Here is a 22,608-nt window from a genome sequence, read left to right on the forward strand (position 1 = left end):
CGACTGCGGCCTTGACTGAACGTGCCCAGCCTTGGGTTAAGCTCTGCAGGAAGCAGCAGAAGTAGCTTGTGCTGACAGCACCCTGACCATCCTGGTTAATGTTTATCCCTGTCCCTTGCAGTGAATGTAAAGCCAGTAGTTCCTCTCCTACTCTACCTTCTCATCTGTGCTGCTTGAGCCCATTGCCAGCATCCCACAAGACCTGGGCTCCTTTGGTCAGCTCGGAGGCAGCCACTCTTCTCCCTCAAGGCAGCGCTTTTCTAAATACTTCTGTCAGATCTGCAGCAGTTGTGAGGCCAGGTGAAACTCTTCCACTTCTGGGCTCTGGTGCTAACCAGTTGTTGGCATGTACCAGTGGCTTTCTGTCCACGTGGACATGGAATGGTCAGTCTCAGGTTCTGTATTCACTGCCCATAAACTTGTTGAACACCATCTCCACGGAGCCTTGAATTCAGCATGGAAAAAGCTGTGATATAGTTCCAGTCTGTAAAAAGTGGCTAGTTCTAAATTGGGATAATCATTTGCATAATAAACACCCATTAAGGGTTAGATTAAACCCTATGATTTCTCCCTTTGCTGATCTGTCATTGTTTCTTATTTAGTAGCTGTGTTCAGAAGTATTCACACATGATTGCTTATGATGTTTTAATTGTCTTTGAAATGTTGCTTCACAGCGTAGGTTGAAACCTGGGTAAAGTGATGTGAATGGTGATCCTGAAAAGCAATGCATCTAATTGGTGTCTGGCTGCTTAGCAGTGATATGGGGTTCTCTTCTTTATTTTTGACTATTTAATTGCTGGTAATAACCAAACTTTTCCGTTTGCTGAGACTGGAGTCGTTTGTTGTGTGAGGAACAGTGAGAAATCACAGAAGAAAAGCTCTGCTGCTAATATCCAAGGAATATGGCTAACCAGCTGCTATTAATCTTGACGCAAATCAGACAGTCAGACTTAAATCATATCATCCTTAATGGAGTAGCACAGTTAAAGCAAGCATCAAGTGGCCCCAGGGCAAAGATGTTTTGGTTTCATTGAGCTTTTCTTGATCTGGTGAGGGAGAGGACTTTGGTTTGATAATTCTGAGCCCTCCAGAAAGCAATGCTGCAGGCAGAGCTCGAGGAGCAGATGGGGCTGTGTGTGGGGGTTACGAAGGGCTGGTGTGGCCCTGGGGAGGGCAGGCTGCTGGGTTTTCCTCCTGGGGAGTTCTCCCCTTGCTGGACTGGGACTGCAGCTCTTCTGGGCCCATCCCTTGCCCTGCAGGGCTTGTCACGGGGTTGGCAGCAGAAGTGACTGCTGCATGCAGCTCCTGGTAGTCTGTGTCACACAGAGGAGTTCCCAGCCTTGACGCTTTGATGAAGGGACTCAGCTTTCACCGTTCTGCTCTGAACAACTTGTCTGGTGTTCCCAGCACAAACAGGGCCCTTCTCCCTGCAGGAGGGTAATAACTGACTAGAGGAACGAGGGATCCCTCTGAGCGCGCTGACTGCACGGGAGGAACGAGATCAGTCTGTGAAATGCCCAGCTGAAGCAGGGAGGAGAGAATCTAAATTTAGCTGCAGTCTGCTCGGGGCTCCCGAGGTTTGTGGCTGCTGGGGCAGCTGCTCCTGGCATTGCACAGCATGGAAGTTGAATCTGCATCCTAAGGCTGCAGGCGTCACAGGGGAGCAATGCACTGCTCTCGTGTTTCCAGACACCTCTCCTACATCTTCGGGGCTCCCAGACTTCTGTGGAACACTTGCTGGTTATTTAAAAAAATGTCTGTTCTACATACATGGGAAGAGAGAGAGTGTGTGTGCCCTGCGGGGTCTGCAGTCTGCACGCAGAAGTCAAACAAAAGCCTGGATGAACAAAGCTCTTCTTGTCCTCACATCACAGCTGGGCCACATGAGTTGGGGGAGCTGAAGTGAGCTGTCTGTGGTTGTGCAGGAGGTGGGGAGGCAGCGCATGGTGCTGGGTCTCAGGAGATGTGAGTTCAAAACCAATTTCTTTCTGTAGTTTCAGAGAAACCAGGTGATTTTTCAGTGACCTGTTGTTTTTGCCTTTGGCATTCTCCAGACAAAGAATTGGCAGGACAGCACCTCCACTGCAAACAGGTGCAGTCTGGATGCTGCTTGTGACTGAGAAACGTGGGGTCTTCCTAAGAATAAAATCCATACTTCAGTAAGACGCTGCCTGTTCCTTTTGCTCACCAATTTATAGGTATGACATTTAGGCCAGGAAGCGAACTAGAAACTATCATATGTTTCTTAAGTGCCAATTACAGCAGAATATACTTGTCGTGGCCAATAAAAGCTTGTTTGGACTCATGTTTTTGAGGCCAGCAGCACTGAAAATTGAATTCCATGGGAAGAGAAGCTGGGTAGCTGTGACCAGAGGAAGCCACTGGTGCTCAGTGCAGAAGAAATGACTGTTGCTGTGTAACCTGAGCTGTGGTGGGATCCATGCCAAATCCAGCACATTGCTTCCGACTTTAGGACCAAACTCCTGTGTGTTTTGTACAGCGGAGCGCGGAGGTTGCTTGATGCAAAGCAGTCATACCCTCAGTGCTCACAGAGTGGTGGAGAGGATGGCTAAATGAATGAGAGACAGAGATGAAACGTACTTTGAGCGATCAACTTGCCTCTTAGATGGCTCTGAAAGGGGTCATTGTTAATGTGGCTGCTTCCTATCCAAACAGGAGCACGCAGCCTCCTCGGTGGGGAATTCAGCAGCAGCTGAAGGGATTACTTGGTGTTACAATATCTCACTTCTAAAAAGTTAATGTATTAGCAACCTGTGAGTCTAGACACGTATTGCAAGACTGATTTAGGATCTTAAAGAGGATTCTGCCTTTCATTCTGGCTTTTATTAAAAGCTTTGTAGTACATCTTTAAAGAGCCACTAAAGCCACACTGAAAACATAAATAGGAAAAAAGAACAGAAGCAAAAAGATTTTTAAATGGATTTCTCCCCCTTTTTTCCCTCTCGCCCCTACCTAAAGTTTAAGGCTTTTTGCATAGAAATACCGTGTTCATTTTTTACCCTAAAAATGCACCTACTTTTCACTTACTTCCCCAGATTGCTGTGGGCCAATATCTAAAACAAACATCAGATGCTGTAGGAGCAGAATGTGATGGATTTGGTAGTTCTTCCAAACTTCATGTAACTGCTGACTGCTCGAGTTAGGAGCAAGCATCGTTACACCTTGATTTGGGACATTTGGAACAGGGCAGTGGGTGCTCAGTAGGACCTTGGGTAGCTTCACAGAGATTAGGAAATGGGTGATGGACAGGGGAGCTGTGCAGATTTATGGAGAATGTGAGTTTTTCTCTGGTTTGATAAGCATATGCCTTATGAATGCAGTGAGCTCTGCACGGCCCTGGAGAGCACAGTAGTTGATGTGGGCAGATCTGGCTGTGTTTCACCTCTGATTTTGGAAAGAAAAGCGTGGCACACTGCTTTTGAGGTTCCTGAAGCCTTTTGCAGGGAGCCATTCTGAGCTGGCTGCATGTTGGGAGAACAGCAGTTTTTTACTTTTCCTTTATTTTTTCTCTCCAGTCTCTAATTTCTCAGCTGCTTTCAACTCACAGGCACCAAAAGCATTGTAAGCAGGACTGCCTGAGTTCAGGTGAGGAGGGAGCAGCTGGGACAGATGGATTCCTCAGCACCAGTGGCTGCTTCCCATGCAAATACAGCCTGATGGCAAAAAACAAGGAGGCAAATGCTGCTGACAATGGGTATGGGAGCTGGTGTCTGAAAGTTTACTGAGCTTCTGGTGGTTCTGTAACAGGTGTCAGCAAAACAGAGCTGCTTTCTGATCAGAAGAGGCTGTTGTTTTTTTTTTTTTTTTCCCTGACTTTATTTTATTTTATTTAAATAAAACTGAAGTCCCTGAACAAAGCAGAGAGAAGCCCCTAACAGCATCTGGTGGAATGCAAATGCACTGCTCTTATCAGGCACATTATAGCCAACTCAGCCGCCCTCAGAGGGCAGGAAGAAGGCGCCACAATTTGCATATAGATAAGGTCAGATTGTGTTCCTCTGTAGGCATTAAGATGGGTTTATTATCCTGTTTGTTCTGTGCAAAGCTGTTCACCCCATCACCCCAGCCCGACCAGCTCCTGACAACAGGCTGTCCTCGGCTGGCAAGGAAATCTCTCAGAAGCTCTGAAGTGTGGCAACCTGCCCGGCGTCCTGTCATACCTCTCTGCTTTGGAGAGATGGGCAAGGAGCCCCTGGAGCTTATGGTTTGGCTCAGCCGCACCACGGAGCTATGGCAGTGCTGAGCTCTTAGGGCAGTGAGCTGTGATCTGCAGAGAGGGGAATGGAGGCACAGTGTGAAGGAAGAGGGGCTGGGATGGAGCAGTGGAGGTGGGACTGACACCCACCTGGTGATGCACAGAAGCTGGTCGCACTTTCGCTGTAGAAAGCTTGCTTTGCTTGACCTTTGCTGGAGGTTATGCTGTTGGAATCCAAATCAAATGTCTTCTTTCTTCATTCATACCTTCGTAGATGTATGCTAGCCCTGGTGACTTGGAATTCACTCTGACTTCACATCCACAGACTCAAACCTAGTGCATGGCGCAGTATAGAATGTTTGTTAGTGAGTGAAGGTTTCATCTCATCTGACCTCCTGAAGGGAGTCCAAGAGCTGCCCGGATCAAGTGGAACAGGTCTGCTAGTTGAAGGCGGGGAGTGCTTTTCTGTCTCACTTTCCTTTAGGAGCAATCATGGAGCTGTATCAAAATGCCCTGCCACAGCATTTCGGAGCATTCCGTGTTCAGAAATTACAGGTGACTGTGCTTTGCTCTCAAAATGCAGTAGGAGTGTGGCTCCCCGCCCCCCAAATTATTCATAACAGAAAAGCCAAGCCTCAAAGTTCCCAGATTTATTTTGATTTTTACAGAATGCTTTCCATCAGCAGACTTCTCTTAAAACACGGAAATTCAATCACAATCAGCTTGGCTTATTTTGATGAAATAGTGTTTCCTGCTGAAATAGGTGTGGGGAAATCTGACTATAGCTAACACAACAGAAAAACTCAGACACAGCAGGGTTAGAACAAAAATGCATTGAACAAGAGGAAATGCGCTCCGATCCACCTGCTGCTGGCTTCTAAACCTTTTGAATACACTTCTTGGCCTTCTAATTCACACCTCCACATCTCTACCGGCAGCAATCTGCATACCAGGACAGGATCTGTACCCACCTTGTGCCAGGGAGCTCCAAGTGTTGGAGTGAAATAAAACCGCCTGCAAAGTGTCTGCTCTTTTCAATAAAATGCAGGCTTTCATTGCAGCGAGTGATCTCAGCACAAAGCACTAAGTGTTGTAAACAGTTTTCATCGAGACATTTCAGGCGCTGAAAAGCGACAACTTTGGTAGCTGCAATTGCTAAAAAGCAAACATAAAAGCAGAAGCCTCCTCCCTGAGCTCGGTATAAGCAGGGTTCTGCTTTCTGTCAGGTCTGCTGAGCTGTGCCTGGCAGCGGTGTGACTGGTGACCTGAGCTCACTGCGTGCCGCTGAGCGCTGTCTGTAAGCTAACAGCTGTCTTTAGAGCGTTCAGCCCTCAGCACGGGGTCTCTGCTCAGCACACGTGGTTGGCACTGTGGGCTTCCATGAGTTTCTTCCATTTATCATGGAGTAACGTGAGCTCCTTCCCTGCTTGCTGTGGACGAGGGGCATCTCTGGAGGTGCTGAGCTGGGTTGGATGGTGCAAGGAAACCACTTGGTTCATTTTCCATCTCAACCAATGTTGAGATGGAATGTTTATATGCTCTTAATTTCTCCCTACAACTTCAAATGAAGGGGATTCATTTGTATTCCTTCACCAACAGCTGTAGTGCTGTGCATTGGCTGCTGTTCTCTTTTGTCTCTTACTGAAAGAATATGTAATGCTGAGGAAAAAGAAGCAGGGACTGACCTCCGAGGACTTGCTGCTCTGGCTGCAGCAGCTCCCTGCTACACAGCTGCAGTGTTTTATGATTGGGGCTGTTGAAAAGAAACAATACCCAGCGTTGCTCTTGGATTTCCTGCATGGCCAGTTTCCTAAAGTGTTAAGCCCCGAACGCTCAGGTCAGATGTATGGCTGAAAGACAGCAGGGCATGTTCGGAGCAGAAACAAGGTCTCAGAAGTACATTTTTGGTTCTTCTTGTTCACATCTGCTCTCGTGGGACTGGTGGGGCAGGGTAAGCACTCCAGGTCTTGTACTTTCCATTTTTTGTGCTGGAAGAGAGAAGCTGAGAAGGGCAACAGAAGTTAAGCTCGTAGTCATATGAGCATGCTCACTTGTAGCGAGTCACGCTGCCCTGAATGTTTAAAAAGCAATAGCTGAAAACAGAGTCCAGCTCCGCTAGTCAGGGGAGCCGCCAACAATTGCATTCCATTCACAGCCAGTTAAATTCAGGGCATACTTTCAGACATGGGGCTAAGCTGCTGTAGAACAGTTTTACTCCAGGTTTACGCCTTAAATTTATTTCCCCCCATTGCACTGCTCCTGGCAAAGAGACTACACAGCACAGCCCTGGTGCTGACACTCGTAATTAGCACCAGGCAGACCCAAGTAAAAGCAGGGCATGGCCTGGGAGACTGCTGCTCTGCAGTGGCAGGAACTGTGGGGCCCCACAGATGCTCTTCTCTGACTGCTCTTCATTACTCCTATCACCCAATCATCACATCATTACCTGCATTTCTCTCCATCTGCTTTACAGATCCACCAGCATTAGTGTTGAGTGGAGGTGGGAATTGTCCTGCTGGAATTAGGTTACAGTGGCATCTTCAGATACACAGGGAGGCACTGTGTGTAAGAGGCAATGGTGGAGTCAAACCAAGCAAAAAGAAATATTTATGCAACATGGAATTTAAGCTCTGGTACTCCTTGCCATCAGGGCATCATGGTGCAAAAATGCCTTCGTAGATTTGAGGAGGGATTGGGCATACTCCAGGCTGAAAAATCCCCTGAGGGCTATTAAAGACAGATGCAAAGCTCTCGCCTGGGAAGTTCCTGTGTGGCAGGTTGCTGGCAGCTGGGGGGAATACTCTGGAGAAAGGCTGCTACGTGTTTGTTGTGTTCTAATGCTCTTTCTTGGGTATCTGTTACTAGGCACTGAATAGTGGACTGCCTTGGTCTGTGGTTGTGCCAGTTGCACTGTGCTGTGAGATTCCCAGGCTGCCTTCTTTCCAACAGTCATACATAGTTCAAAAACATCTCCATTCCTGGCCTGTTTCTGCCCATGGCCTCTGGAGCATTCCTCAGTATCCCCTTCCACCTAATGAGAACAAGAGGTAATTGAGCTTACTTGGAAGTCACAAGGCTGAGAAGCTGCCCTAAAACACAGCCTGGCACAGCCAGAGAGCGGCAGTGAAGTGGTTAAACAGGAGTGGGTTGTGCCAGGCAGTGGGTAAAGCCTGGCTCATTTTCACCCTGGAGTTGGAGTGCTAAAACTACCCGCAAGTATTTCGATAAATAGCAAGCTCATAAATAACTCACAACATTGCACTTCATAATAAACCAGTGACAAATGTTACATCTTTCTACAACGTGGATTAATGGTAATGGGGGTGGGAAGAAGGAGTGATGTCTGCGAGGTGGTATTAAAAATCGCTTAAATTTCACACGTTCCCATAAAAGGGAGGCTTGTGCAAAATAATTAATCATGCATTATAAATACAGCTTTTATTAAAGACAAGCAAAAGCATAAATACAGCCAACCCCTTAAGCACTTGTTCTTTGCAATGGTTAGAAAGTGTTTGGAAATACGAATCAACATTTGCGATCCAGTTTAGCTGTTGTTGTTAGTGGAAGAAAAGCTGGGATGCAGAGGTGCCTTTGCTGCCTTCTTCTTGGATTTTTTTACAGTCTGGCATGGAGTGCTGGGAATATCTGCACATTTTCCTCTGCCTTGCACTACTTGAGGTGCAGGAACAACCCAGCTAGTTCCTTCCATGGACTTATCCTGGGGAGCACACCTGCAGAGCGCTGTTCAACAGCTGTCTGTGCTGTCTGCACTGGCTGGAGATCCTCCAGTCATAAAAGACTGCAACTTTTGCTAAAGCCAACTCCAAATAAGCCACAGAGTGTCCCCCCAGGCAGCAGAGAGCTTTAAGATGAAGAAAGGGAGCAGGTTTTGCTAACTGTGCCCTCTGAAGAGCTGTTGGAGCAGTTTCCCCACTGTATAAGGACCTACAATGAGTTTGTCTTTAGATTTGTGGGGCTGTTCTGCTTTCCTAAATCTTAGATATGAAGTATGGAAACTTTGGGGGTCTTTATTGTTCCACTTGGGTAGATCTTCTCTTTCAAGTTAAGTCTAAGGTTTGTAGACGTGATGGTGGCAGAACTGGAAGGTGATGCAAAAAGAATATTAAGGGGAAGGGGGGTTTTATGACAGCACGGCAAGAGAGATGATTTATTTTGTCCTTCAAGCACTTTCCCTCAAAGGCTGCTAAAGCCCATTAAAACTTCTGTCTGAAGCTATGGTGAGATTCACTCCCTGGAAAGGACAGAGGTTTTACCATGGGGAGCCAGAAGTGGTGATGGCTCTGATTTCATTAGCGGAGCAGTTATCTGAGCTAAAAGGGTTTCTGCTAAATTAGCAGGGGCCCTTGTTGCAATTAAAGTGCTGCTGTGCTGTAACCAAAGTCACTGTCATTTGTGCGATTTTTGAGGGTTAGCCAGAAAACCATATTCAGAATCACAGAGCTGTCAAATAGCAGCTACCAGAGGGATTTCAGGGCGCCTTCAGATTCACAAATCCTCCCTAGCTCCACCTGTGCCAGTACTTTCCTTGGACTTCTCTAGTGTTTGGCACCCCGAGGCTCAACGTCTCAGGTTCAGTACCAGACATTTCCAGCCTACAGTGTGCATATGGTGCAGTTAGCAGTATAAGCAAGACAATTCCTTGCATGCACAAAGCACAGAGTGTTTTTGCTTGTGCAGTGCAGCATTTCTTCACGTGTGAGTAGGGAATTGGTCACTGTGGTAGCTCTTCTGTGCCTTGCAGCTTCTGAGTTGTTTCTGATGGACCTGTATTCACATGGCCCAGGAGCCATACACAGTGGAAAAAATACTTGGTCAGACTTGCATGAACCCCCTTTGGCAGTGTGGTATCAGTCCAGAGAATAACATTCTGCATTCTGGAAAAGCACAAATCCTGGGTTTAAAATCCTCCAGTTCTGCTCAGATCCACCCTTTGGGCTGCAAGGTCACTCTTCCTCCAACTGCTGAGTCTGTGGCTTCAGCTCTTCTCTGGAGACCAGCCAAGGATGCTGCTGGCTCTCCCCATTGCTGTGACCCTGTGCCTGCTGACTGCACGGAGGCCTTCAGGGCTGCTTTGACACAACAGCTGTCCTGAGCCGTCACACAGCCTATTCAATATTTAATTCGTCCATGACTTGAGGACCAGCCGTGATCAAAGGGACAAAATAGCTGCTGTTCAGTAATGCTAGTCAATCAGAGCAGTTCTGATGAGCAGCTCTGGCAACATCTTGAGAGTGTTATCTAAAATTCCCGTTGAGGTACTTGGATCTGTCGCCCTGGAAAGCGGACACCTGCCAGCTCAGAGCTGAGCAAAGCGTCCTTCTCTTTATCCAAGTCCCTGGAGACCAGATCTCTTCTGACTAATTGGAGATGTCCCATTAATGGTGCCTTTCGTCTGGATGTTGGAACTGGAGCTAAGCACTGAAAATGGGTCTTTTTTGAATCATTCTGGAGAGGGAGAATCGACAAGAAATTCCTGCATCACCCAAGCATAAGCTTGATGGTTTCCCCATTCATTTGGAGATACCATGGTCTGGAATGAAAACACAGCTCATGCTCTTTGCAGTCATTTAATTTTCAGCAACTAGAGAAGCTGGATATTATTTTTCCTGTTGATCTCACTAAATATGGTGTGTTGCAGAGCCACTCTGATCTGTTTGTTTTTCCCTTGGATGTGCTGTCGGATCTCAACTGTCTCCTCCTTCCCCTTCAGTCTGAAGACTGGCTTCTCTGTTGTACTGAACTATCTCAGATCATTGCAGCTGCCTGAAGGGTCCCCAGGCTCCAGCATCAAATCCAGCCTGAACTGCTTTCTTCCTGGTCTTCACCACCCTGGAACGACAGAGGTCTGAGATGCAATCCTGCCCACCTGCTTTCTCCAGGCCCTGGATGAAGAAGCTCTCTGCTTTGCCACTGCACTGTTTGATGTGTGTAAGGCTATGAGTGTCTGAACAGAAATACAAGTCACTGAAGTTACAGCATCTGGAGCACACAGGGGAAGGGCAGGAATGGTGCAGAAATCCCTCATTCTCAGTCTCTCTAAACGGAGAGGTATCTTACAGCTGTCACCTCTTTTATTTCTTGCCTGAATGATGACACAGCTCCTCATGCCTGTCAAGTTGCTTGGCCAACATTGTAAATACTTTCCTTTACCCATTCAAAAACCATTCAGCCAGCTGTTCCTTGTATCTCTTGCTTATAAATCCTACTCTTCATATATTTGTTTAGGGCAGTGAGTTCTACAGCTTCAGACACTGCTTCTTGTATTAGCAGTGCTTTTAATTTTCTTTCACTCCTCTTTTCTTTCTGGTCTATTTCAGCTGCTAAATCCACAATCTTATTTTTCATACACCCCCAAATTCTCACTGAAACACTGTCTGCCATCTCCAACACACCTACAGGTTGCCTGTTTGCTCATTGCGGAGCCCATAGGCAACCTGTGCCCTGAAAACAGAGCCTGCCTTACGCAAACCTTCCCCTTTTCCTTGCTGAGCGTACTGTGTGCCCCCACACCTCCGCTCTGCCCAGGCTCCAGCTTCCTGAGTGAGCACCTTGTGCATTTCAGTTCTGAAAAGCCTAATATCTGTGATGAATGGAAGCTCGCAGTTTGCCTGTTGTCCTTTATACCTCTGGATCTCTTCCAGGTCCTGAAACACCATTCTGTAGGTTTTAATTAAAATCTTCAAAGCAGCGGAGAGGATGTATGGGGAGCTGCAAACAGCTGAGTGAACTCTGGACACCTATTCCCTGATGCCTTCTTTGTCCTTAGCTGCTGTGGGCTGGGGTGTTTGCTAGATAGTCCGTTCTTATCGCAGGAAGAACATTTTATACAACCACAGCTATTAGCGATAATGAGAATAAATGATACAATAATGAAATCTTATTATACACTTTTCGATGAGGGCCTTTCATCTGAAAGATTTCTAAGTGCTTTACAGGCTACCGAACATAGGAATCATTTTACTCACTAGGGAAATTCAGGCAACGTAGGAAAGGTAGCTGGGGAACTGTTGGAAGACATACACAGAGCACGTGGCACAGCTCAGTAGGGGGAGCAAACATACTGAATCCAAACAAAATTGCTGCATGAATTTAAGGAAGGAAGCAGACCAGAATGCCTTTTACTTGAGGCACTAAACAGCTACCCCTTGGCTAATACCTGTTGGAGAAAGAGAGGAGATCTTCTTACCAATGCTGGCATTTTCTTACAGGACCTCGAAGGCTGCTTGACTCTCATACAGTTCTGGTTCCTAATTCCATTTGGCTCCCTGAAGATGCCATCTCACCCCGGCTTCACATCCACAGGCAGAATGAGCCTTCTGCAGCTGTGATTGCCTTCCCAGCCCTGCCTGCAATGAGCATTCGCTGTCGGCTCGAACAGCGTAGCGTTACACACTAAAAAGCCAAGTCACAAGTCACAAGTATTCCTTTTCCTAATGTACTGTGGGTTTTTTATTCCCTTGAGGTCTCTTCCTGAAGAACTGACCAGTGATTGACCCCGCTTAGTTTACAAGAGGTCGAGAAGATGAAAACCCGTAGTGAAAAAAAATTCCTGGGCATATTTATCTTTTGTATAGGGGGGAAAAAAATCAACACAAAGCCTTAACCTCTAAAGACACTAGCTGCCTCCTGCTTATTAAATGGTCCTTGTTTCTGTTTATAGAAGTAGATTGAGTAGGGCTGGCCCTGGTGCTCCCTGCAAACGGGAGCTGTGTGCACTCCCCAGTGATATACGAGGTTAATAATATTTGCAGTACAAGCATTATGCAAAGCAGGACATCCGTTCTGCTGGTTGGCAACCAAGGAGCAGTAGGCAAAGGCAACAATGCCATCAATCCCCAAGCTCCCCCCTCTCCGGGGCTGCCTGGGCTGGCACTGGCCCTGCTGCACGCTGATGTGTGGCTCAGCATGCTTGTCACCACCCCTTGGGGACAGCCTTGTGCAAACCCTGTTGTGCCGAGGGGCTGGGAGAGGAGAGAAGGGAATTCCCTGCCTTAGCTGCCTTGATGGTGCTAAAGGGAGCACAGTGGTCCCTCCAGGCCTCTACAAAAGCCCTAAAAGTCTGCAGGGAACCAGCAGGGAGTATGTGGGGCCTGGCTGGTGATGCCCCATGGTGAGCACGGTAGGGCTGTTAGAGCTCATAGCCTGGAGGAAATCACAGATGGAGCAAGCAGCACAGGCAGACAAATGGAGCGTGACCTTTCCTGCCACATCAGAGGACTGAAAACCTCGTCATGGATTTACTCATTCCCCAGGAAAAACACCACGAGTCTTACAGGACTCTGGCAGCAGGTGACAGCGTGAGCAACAGGAAGAGAACACAGAAGAGTGGTGTGGCAGCTGTCACCAGAGGTATTTAAGAACAGCTTAGACAGCTTTGACAAACACTGGAGGTGTCAAACTCCAGCCTCAGAGCAAAGAGTGGACAAGATATCTCCCCACCAAAGTCCTTCGCAGCTCTTCCTGATGTGATCAACATTGCAGCAGTGGGCACTTACCCGCCGAAGCCTTTGCTCATCCTGCTGGGGAGCACACTTCGTCCAGGGCGATCCATTATTCAGGGCAATTTGTCTGCCCAGAGAGAGTGGAGCCCAGCTCTGTGAGCTGTCTGAGGGCCATCCCACATCCACTGTGGTGACACGAACTGCTTGGGTTGTTTCAGAAGCAGAGGTGGTGAGGAGCTGTTGAAGCTATTATATGAACTATTTGAATCTGCTATCTGCTTTCTGATAGCCAAATTTTGACCTGGTGACTCAGAGCAGGGACTGGTTATACACACAGCTCCCTCCCTTGTCTCTGCAGAGGCTGTGATGGGCAGCTAATTAACAGCAAAAGTTGTTGGGGGAAAGTATTTGGGTATTTGGGAAGTATTTGAGTCAGAGATCACCCTGAGGACTTCTGGTTTTAAGTAGCCAAGGGCAGGAGGGAGAAGAGGCCATGAGAAACTATCATGAAAATGACTTTTTGACCAGAATTCATCTCGGATCAGTGCTGGGCTTTCTGTTTGTGCTAAGAGAGTTACCAACAAGTAAAGATGGGTTTAAGAAACCTGAAGGCATCCGGATTGGATTTTCTAGCAGCTGTTCCACGAGTGGGGATCACCAGCCACTCGTTTCCACTTGGAGTGCAGCATTTCCAGCCTCGGAGAAATTGAGATTCAAGAATTAGTAGAAGGAAGTGACTAGCACAGAGCAATAGCAGGCTTTTTTTGTTCCTTAGGGTAAAAAGAAGCTTGAATAAATGCACGCAGTAGATTATTTACTGAAAGCTATTCACCTACCCTGACTTCACACTAACTAGTTGAATGACTTACTTGTGTTTAAAATAAATGTTTATTTTAAAGCTAAGCACATTATAGAAAATCTCAAACCCCCAGTGCTGCTATCGGCTAAATATATTTTCTCAGTATAAACAAGGCTCTAATTAAGGTTTTGTCAGACATTCCATTATATGTCTCTCATCTCCGTCTCTTAATATTTATCACCCATTTTCACATCACTCTAGCCGTACTTTAGGCAATCACTCAGACCTGGCGTGGTATTTCTTCCTGAAATAGGTTTAATCCACCCGCGGTGTTTTCAGACCTTCAGACCATCAGCAGAGGCTATTTCCCATTCTTTAACAAGGGCCCAGCACGGTTTGCTATGGGCTGGGCTCATTCCCCACAGTGGGCATTCTCCTTTGGTCTGGCTGTGCAGGGACCGGGCACTTCCCAGTGTACCCACACCCGCTGGACCTGTGCATGGATATTCTGGGGATGGAGCCGGTGCAGAGGTTGCCTATCATGTCTCAGCCCCAGTGTTGCCCCCGGGTGCCTACCGCACTGCAGCCATGGTTGGGTCCCCTTTGACTGGAGCCAGTTTCTATCACAGAAAAGCTATTTTTATGTGATAACATTCGTGGCAGGTGCTGGCTTGGGTTTTGCGGCATAGATCTAGCTTCCTGTAACTCTCCTGCTGTGTCCCAAGCTCCTGAGTGTCCTTCCAGGCTGGCACCAGTGCTGCAGTTTGGCTGGGGTCAGCGTGAAGGACTCCCTCTGAGTGGTGTGAAAGTGACTCCGCTCCACAAATGCACATTCACACCTCTCTGGGCTCTCCTGGACCTGTGCATTGTACAAAGCAAGCAACTCATCCTTTTTCCTTGGCTCTTATAAGGTAGGGCGCCAGAGAGACATCTCTCTCTGGGGGCCAAAATGCTGTAATGGGACTCTGAAATGCCATTTCCAGTTCTGCAGCTTATATGTCAGCTCCCTGAGAAAGGGCAAAAGGAAGAAGCGGTGACTTGTGGCTGTCGTGGCCAATATTTTCATACCAGACATGATAGATCATACTGGGGCTTATGGGTGCTCCAGACAGCGGTGAGACCCTGGTGTCCTGGGCACTGTGGGCAGCAAGGACCCCTTGGTCTAGGTCAGGCTGTTCTGCTTTCCCTGGGAGAAGGTGGCACAGGGGAGAGTGTGGCAGGAAAGGAGGCTTCAGTCAGAGAGCAGAGTAATCTGTGGGCATCGGTATGTAAGCGTGCTGTGTCGACTATGCTAATTCATTTTGGTTGAATGAGAAGCATTTATTATATGTCAGGGGGAGTATGATGAATGGAAAGTCAGGCTTTCCCCTGCATTATTTCAGCTCGCTGGTCTGTGGGTGATTTATTCAGTAGTGTTTATAGTGTTACTAGTCTAAAACCAAAGGGGAAATTTATTCAACCCTTTCCTGCCTTTCTTTTTTCCCCCCTTTTCTGTTTTATTATATTCCTGTTTCTTTTTTTCCTTCTTTTTTTCCTCCTTCCGCTTTAAAGTCTTCCTTGCTTTTCGTGTAGATGGATTACGTCCCCACACCAGGCAGCCTGCATCTCTGCTGCTCAGCCCCCCCAAGCAAGGACAGCTTTTCCAGGGACTTCAGATGCCCAGCTTGGGTGATGGGCTCTTCCAGAAAGTCCCATGTGTCACTGATGGAGCTGCTGCGCATCAGGCTTCTCTACAGGGCTGGCCCTGGTGGTGAGTGGCTGAGCTTTTAAAAATCAAACCATATGCTCTTTGAAAATCAAACAAATATTCTAGCTTTTGTCGCATCAAATCTGATCACGAAGCAGATGGGACAGTTTGGGGCGACTGGCTTGCCCCTGTGTTTTGTGTTTTAATTTTATATGACAGGAAGAAAACATATCTCAGTATCTTAAAATAAAAACCAGTGTTTGACTGCAGACTGACGTAGGGGAAGGCTGGAAGGGTTCAGGAAATTTTCGGTACCTTTCCCACTTTCTGTTCAGAGATCATTGCATGCTGTACCACCCGCAAAGCAGCACGCAGGTTAGTGCAGCTCCTTCATTCCAAGCAAAGGTTGAAACCTTTATAGGTCTGCAAACCACACAGGCATTCCTCATGTCCCTGAGGCACAGCAGCCCCTGAGCATGCCCACTGAATGAAATCCTGGAGTGATACAACATCTATTTACCGCTTAGATATCAATGTCTGTTTCCATCTTGAGAAAACCTGCTTCCCTTCATGCATAGCCTATGGGGAAACATCATTTATGTCTTGCAGCGTATAAATTGTGCATGCTGGGTTCGATCTTCTGCTGTAATTGTACTCAGTTCGGTGTGACTGCCCACAGCCACAGTGCTGGAGGATCCTCCCTTTGTGTGGGGCAGTGCCCGCCTGTCCCTGTGCCCTGGAAGGGAGCATGAGCCACACTCACTGGTCAGGCTGCGACGCGATGGTCTCGTTTTGAGTCAAAGCACACAGCAACTCGTTGAAAGAAGTTTGCTGCTAGTAATAGGTTGGTTTTAAGTGGCACATAAACCTGCCGGCTCTTTATGGAGGCTGTCGGGCAATAAGGACATGGGGAATTATGGCAGCGGAGGCATCGTACGATAGTGCTTTGCGGATGATGTCTCGCAGGGGACGTGCTATTTATTTATCTAAAGGAGCAGGTTTGCAGTGCTTTTTCAGAAGAATAGCTTCCAGGCCAGTGTGTCTCCGTGCCTCATCCACTTCTTCATATTACCTCTGACAGGCTGTAAATCTGGGGTGAAGAGGGGTCGGAGGGGCAAAAGAGCACCTTTGGAGAGCTCAGAATGGTGCCAGGAGGAGCAGTTTCCTTTCTGAAGACCTGGGATATCTTGCAAAGAAAGCTGGGCCGCTTTTGCTGAGAGCTGCATTTTTTGGGTCACCGTTGTCATTTGCAAACCAAGCTGTTCATTTAGGAGTGAAACATTTAATTGTGATTGCCTTTTCTCAGCATTGGAGTGTCTTGTACCAGCCAGGGAAGGAAGGGAAAAGATGAGAGGCTGCAAAAAAAAGAGAAAAATTAGTTTCCATCTGGCTTTAACAATTGCAAAGGACTTTTACTGCTGCTGCAGCAGGAGATGGTTTCTTTCCTCACGTCTGTCCTGCACTCAGATATGGTGTGGCTCTGCCATGCCGAGCAGCTGCAGTGGTCGCCCTCGGAGCCCAAAGCACAGCAGCAGGCGGTGGCTCTGCAGCACAAGGGTGCGAGGTGGCAGTGGCCCTGCCAAAATGCAGCCCTGTGCAGCCCTACACTGCTGCCATATCGGTGGGCAAAGCCTCACCTGCCTTAGCAGGTTTGTCTTTAATTATAATTGCCGGACCTCTGTGCTGCTTGTAAAGAACAATCTCATTCCAAACTGGCAGGGCTGATTCTTGTTTCCTGGCAGATCGTTGCTCTGCTTCCATAGCTTTTCTGTCTTGGAAAAAACATCCTTGTGTGCTCCCGAGTGGGAGCTGCTGCAACCTGTTCTGTCTGCCGTGTGGGTCTGCAAAGCAGTTCTGCCTTTCTGTGTAGCCGTATCCTTCCATCTGAAGCAAATGGGTGGCCCTTAGAGGGAAGGGGTGTTCATACCACTTAGCATAGGTGTTTGACATCCTGGGCTAGAGAGATTTCTTCAAAGAATAATGCAGAGCTCTTAAACTCAACCCTGCTGATCAATCTAATGACTTAAAAGGAGCGTAGAGCAATAACCAACCCCTTTCATGGCAAGTTATGTGGTGAGAATGCTGCAAAAAACAGTGCAGAATGCCCTTCCTGCAGGGGAGATATAAAAGCAGGGACCGAAACCAATTCCACCATCATGATGTAAGGTAGCTTTCCTATAACATCCTTGGAAGGCAGGAGAATTACCTTTCCCTTCCATTACCAACAGGGGAAGTGGAGGTCTGTAAGAGCAGGCTTTCCTTTGTTCTCTGGTTGCTGGAGGTGAGATGTGCCCGATTTACCTTCCTTCTTTCACTTCTCCCTTGTTACGGGCTGCATTGACCCAGACCATCTGATCCTGCTCCCACTTCTATCTCCTCTGACTCCCAGGCGCCGACTCATCCCAGATTCCATCTCCCGATCCCTTCTGTTGGTCTCCATGGGAGCTCTGAGCACTGCAGTGGGCTGCAGGAGTTCCTGCCCAGGAGTGGGAGTGGGTTCTGCAGGCAGAGACTGGGCTGCAGTCCCTGCCAGCTGCTCTTCTAGCACTCCAGTTAGAGCTGCTGCTTTTTAATAGGGGTACAGAACAACCATTTTAAGATAGACACGAGAGCAGAGCTGCAGTGCATAAAACCCTAAGAGAGACAACCTAACAGTCAGGATGTGACCAGTTCCTCAAACAGCTCATGTTATTGCTTTGTCTTTCTGTGTTTCTCAAGTGAATAAACTGTGGTCACGATTATAAAAAGAACAAATGACTGTAATCTGGGTATCCTGGGGCTGTCTGTGTGGGCTGGCTCATTTAACTCACTCCAGCAGGAGGACCCTGTGCCATGCAGCGCCTGCAGCGCCGGACCCCCAGGTGGGGAGCTGTGGGCAGAGGGCAGTGAGCTGCAGGGTTGGCTGCAGGGGGGGAACTGCAGAAGGGGCAGGGAAGTGTCTGCAGGGCAGCAGCATCACCTGCAATCCACAGTGCTCCGCTGCTGCTCCTCATCACACGTCTGACTTCCTGTGGAGACCAGCGAACCAAGTTTCCACTGGAGCCTGGTCTCTGGCTTTGCTTTTATCTTTGCAATGGAGTGAGGAGGTACTTGGGAAGTCAAATAAAAAACAGAGAACAGGGTCCTGCTGGAGGCTGGCAGAGCAAAGCTCTTGGCTGGGGTTCAGTCCACAAACATTTCGTTTGAGTCAAAGCTGAAAAATGAAAGCGGACTTTGCTTCATGTAGCTTCAGTGACACAGAAAATGGCCGCCTCACAGTGAACTGCTGGGCTGCTTTTAGGGACTGCTGCAATGAAAAGGTTTGGCATTGCGGAAGCAAAAAGCAAAGGCCCTTCTCACACCTGGGAGGGGTCAGTGCCTCCCAGAGATCTGTCTTCCCACAGGATTTGGGCATACACAGTTGGGCTGTGGGGCAGCCTGGAAGGCTGGAGGATGGAAATTCTCCTTTCCATCCCACAAAATGGCTGAGATTTTAGGAATTGCTGACCTTCTTATAGCTGTAACTATGATATTGTAACAGTTTTCTTAGAAATGAGTGTGAACAAGCCTGGGAGAGTCTGGGGAAGCGATGGTGCAGGAGGAGAGAAGAGTCTTAAATCCCTCCTTAGCTTTCTCCTGCTTGTGAGGAAGGAAGCAACCACCCTTGTTACAGGATTGCTGACTATGCTGGAGCCTCATCTTTCCTGCAAAATAGAAGAATGGAATTAAGCTGCGAGGGATTGACATATTTTGTAAATAATAATTTGGAGAAAAATCCTTTCTGCGAAGCATTTCTAATTGCCTCCTTTCCGAATGCAGCTGGGCTATCTCGTGCTGAGCCATCGTCTTGCAAACAGGCAGGCATGGGTGCGTGGTGGGGGCTCAGCCTTCCTCCTGTCAGGGTGACACTTGGGTGACAGGGAGTGGTGGGGGCTGCTGTGTGATGTTCATCTCTTGACCAGTCCGTCTGTTGCAGGCACCCCGCGGAGCAGGGCTGCTGGGACAAGGCGTGCAGCTAAGAGATCTCCTCTGAAATTCTTGTGGTCAAGAGACTTTAGGCAGTACTTGAGCTCGTTGCAAGGGGTGAAAGACAAATACACTCACCACCTCCCTCATCAGTCCCATCCTGTGTATAATTTACGATCCAGTGTCTTACATTTTTATTACTACACCATTTCTCAGGCTCTCGGCTGGCACTATTCCCAGAAGGTAATGCAGGAAGACTTTTGTATTGAGACCTTAAACAGGAGGAGCGATTCCTCGTGAGCCTTTGTATCTATATGTGGATTTAACACGCAGCTCTTAAAATAAGCTTTAATAAAATGCGGTTTTGTGTGTTAATAATTTCCAAGATATTTTTCTTTTTCAGTGAAATTGATACCGGAAAAAAAGGCTCAGGAGAAATCGGAGAGGAAATGAGAGTCACCCCAGTCATCTACATAAAATCACTTCCAGTATAGATTGCAATTGTGTATGAATTATAGGGTAATTAGTCTGTCAGGCTGGTGAGTTTTATACAAGACCTCTGGAATTTCCTTGGAAGCTCTTACACCCTCTTAGCCTTGAAATCTAGAGAGGTTTTAATACGAAAAGATGTCGTACTGGCTATGTATTGATTTACTACCTATAGCAGATGTTGCAGGGCAGCTGACAAATTGCTGACATATAAATATATAGAGCCCCCTGAAATGCAGTTCTGGGGTGGGACTTGTGAGGGCAGCAGAAACTGTCCTCATCGGAACAAAACTTCCCTCTCCATGGCACGTGCTGTGTCCATGTGCACGCAGGAGACTTCCCCGTGCTCCAGCAGCAGGAGTCAGGTCTCAGCACGGGGCTGCGACACTCGGTTTTGAGTGTTCCTCTGAGTGTGGTAGGCATCATCACACTAGAATGCCTAAATTAACAAAATCTGGGGAGTTTTGGTGGGAAGATATATTTAATGCCTGGCCTCATTCTGACATGAACGATAACATAAGTGCCAAGGCAGGGTAAAAATAGGCAGCATCTCCAGCAAGGTTCAGGGGGCCTGGAGCTGCAGGAAGGAAAATAAAGCACAGAGGTGGAAGCTGAGGGCAGGCACTGAGTTGATTTCTATTCCAAAAATGATATTTTTTATCCCCTAACACCTGCGTCTCAAAGAGGCTCATCTAATGAATTAGTAGCAATTGCCAGTTTTCTTCTTAAAGGTTTCTCTTCCTTGTAGTGGACTGGCTTAAGTCCTGCTTGGGCTTGTGAGTAACTCTGTATGCATGGCTGGAATGGGCTTACTTAGAGGCTTGTGGTATGCTCTGCAGCACCACAGTAGCCTTTCTGGTTTCTGTTGTTAATTAATGTCCTGCTCGAAGCACCATAACCTCGAACTCAGCTCAGTGCTTAGTGAGAGCTTGGCAGTCTCATTCCCTCCAGCCTGGACAGTGGCTTTGAGCAGCTTTGTGTGAACCAACATGAACAGTCAGTTCTCCATCTTCCCCACTGCCCTTGGGAAGAAACCTCCCAGAAGCGAGGTGGAGAGAAGTGTGATCCCTGCCCTCCAGCAGTGATGATGCTGGCAAAGGGAGACGTTCAGCATCCTGCCAGGGATCTCAAGGAAAGCTGCCCCGTGTGCTGGCAGACTCCCAGAGACTTCTCCCTTCCCTCTCCAAGATGTGTGCATGTGGATCTTTATTAAAATCTTGTTGCTGGCAATGCTCCCTATTCATTTTCTGCTCTAGGATTCACATGGTCCCAGGCTTTACACAACATGAAGAGCTTTAGAGATAAGGGTAGGAGGGAGAGGAGAGAAATTCTGCTGCAGCCTCCAAACCCCACCAGTGACGCTGACGTATCTCTGTGCTTCTGTCTGCCTCCAGCGGCATTTCTCAGAGGGACATTTCCAGCCTTGACTCCAAATTTACTTGGCCAGCAGGCAGAGAACCTAAGGAACGAATGAACGAGGGGGCTGCAATTCATGGCTTCATTGCTCAGCAAACTGAAAAACACAGAGCAAAACAAAGGACTGAGAGCAACAGCAGGGTCTAAGAACATCTGCAGTGAGTGCGTGTGGATTTGTAGCATCTCCTGCATCCCTGGGCAGATTTTTTAGGGTACCAGCATGCACCTCATTCTGCAGCAGATGTTCACGTGCATGAAGCTGTGTATTTAGTTTGACTCATGGTGTTTCCCTAAATCTATCCCTCCCTGCTGTCCTGACACTAAATAGCCTTTTCTCTGTTCTCCCCGCCTGGCTCCCGAGCTCTCATCCAATTCCATGAAGGGTATGGAAAAACCACCCCTTCCTACAACCTACTGCTTTGTTTGCAACGTTTTTTCAGTCCAGATTGTGAATGAAGAATCTTACTGCGTTCGAGGGCGTGCTTATGGCTGGTAATTAACACCCAGCACACTGCCAATGCATCTCATACTTGCTTTACAGAAACCTAGAGCTGGAACAGAAGCCACTCAGCAAAACAATGTCTGCCAATCGAGTTAAACCTTAAGTAAAATCCCCAGCCAAATGTCTGTAAAGTAAATCTGGTAAGGATGTTGGCTTCTGCGCTGAGCTCGGGAGGTGTTTTCCAACAGCAGTGCCCAGGAGATAACGAACGCTTAGTGTTAATGGGACTTCTGCAGATGTATCTCCCCCTCTTGTGTGCTGCGTTCCAGCTGGGAGCAGATGCTTTACGGGGACTTAAAACAACTCCTCCAAACTTGTAGTGGAAGTGCTGACAGAGCTGAGTTCTAAGCACTGCTAATGGAAATGTCTGCTATCCAGATGATCCTGGGAAGTGGGGTTAGGCGCAGAATACACAGAGGCAGAGAGTAAGTCTTGTACTAACAAATTAAGTTTGCAGCTTTTGAGTGAAAGACTGATCTGTACATTAAATTCTCCTGTTGGCCGTGTGGCCTGACTGACATTATGGACTGCTCTCACCCACATGCTTCTCCTTCTGTCATCTTTTCTGCACAAGAGCTTAACAGGAAGGATAACATCCGTGTCCAAGCGCCTCCCCAGCAAACGTGCCTAAACCTTAGGCAAGGAGGCTGTCAGAGCCAAAAGTACAGATTTGGAGTTTCATGGACTTGGTATCACAGAGAGCTGCGCTTGTCCCTGGTGGCCAAATTGCCCTGTGCTTCTTCGATGTGACACTGCTACCACCAAGAATGTGATCTCCAAATGTGTGGGCTTTCCTGGCAGCTATAAATTAAATTGCTGTCTTCAAGGAACGAGCAGCTTGCTCATTAAGCTCCTCTAGCAACCACCTTATTGCTAATGCATGTGGGTTGGGCGTGGGTTTTGTTTTGTTTTTCCTGGTTCAGGCAGGAGTCAATTCATGTCAAGGTTCATGTCAATTTGCCTTCCTTCAGTCTGCTTGGGTGCCTATGTGACTCATCAGCTCCTGAGAAGTGTCCGGTGGCCGAGAGCACACACTGACCCTCTGGAGAGCCATGGCTCTGCCTGGCTGCTGGGCTGCCAGCTGGGAGGAGC

At 47.8% G+C, this 22,608-nt stretch overlaps 2 long non-coding RNA genes across 4 annotated transcripts in view; one reads left to right on the plus strand and one right to left on the minus strand.

The window, feature by feature from the left end:
* Positions 1–22,608, plus strand: part of LOC121107263 — a 239,851-nt gene that overhangs the window by 63,577 nt on the left and 153,666 nt on the right. The gene's annotated exons all lie outside the window — the stretch shown is intronic.
* LOC101747457 lies at positions 2,866–12,906 on the minus strand. Of its 2 annotated transcripts, XR_005840996.2 has the most exons (4): positions 12,733–12,906; positions 6,663–6,775; positions 4,367–6,218; positions 2,867–4,288 (listed from the first exon to the last, which is right to left on the minus strand). It is a non-coding gene; the product is annotated as an uncharacterized LOC101747457 (long non-coding RNA). The 2 variants fall into 2 exon arrangements; XR_006931822.1 differs by lacking the exon at positions 12,733–12,906 and having other exon boundaries at positions 2,866–4,288; positions 6,663–11,590.

Source organism: Gallus gallus, chromosome 19 (assembly GCF_016699485.2).
Source record: "Gallus gallus isolate bGalGal1 chromosome 19, bGalGal1.mat.broiler.GRCg7b, whole genome shotgun sequence".
Taxonomy (NCBI): Eukaryota; Metazoa; Chordata; class Aves; order Galliformes; family Phasianidae; genus Gallus; species Gallus gallus.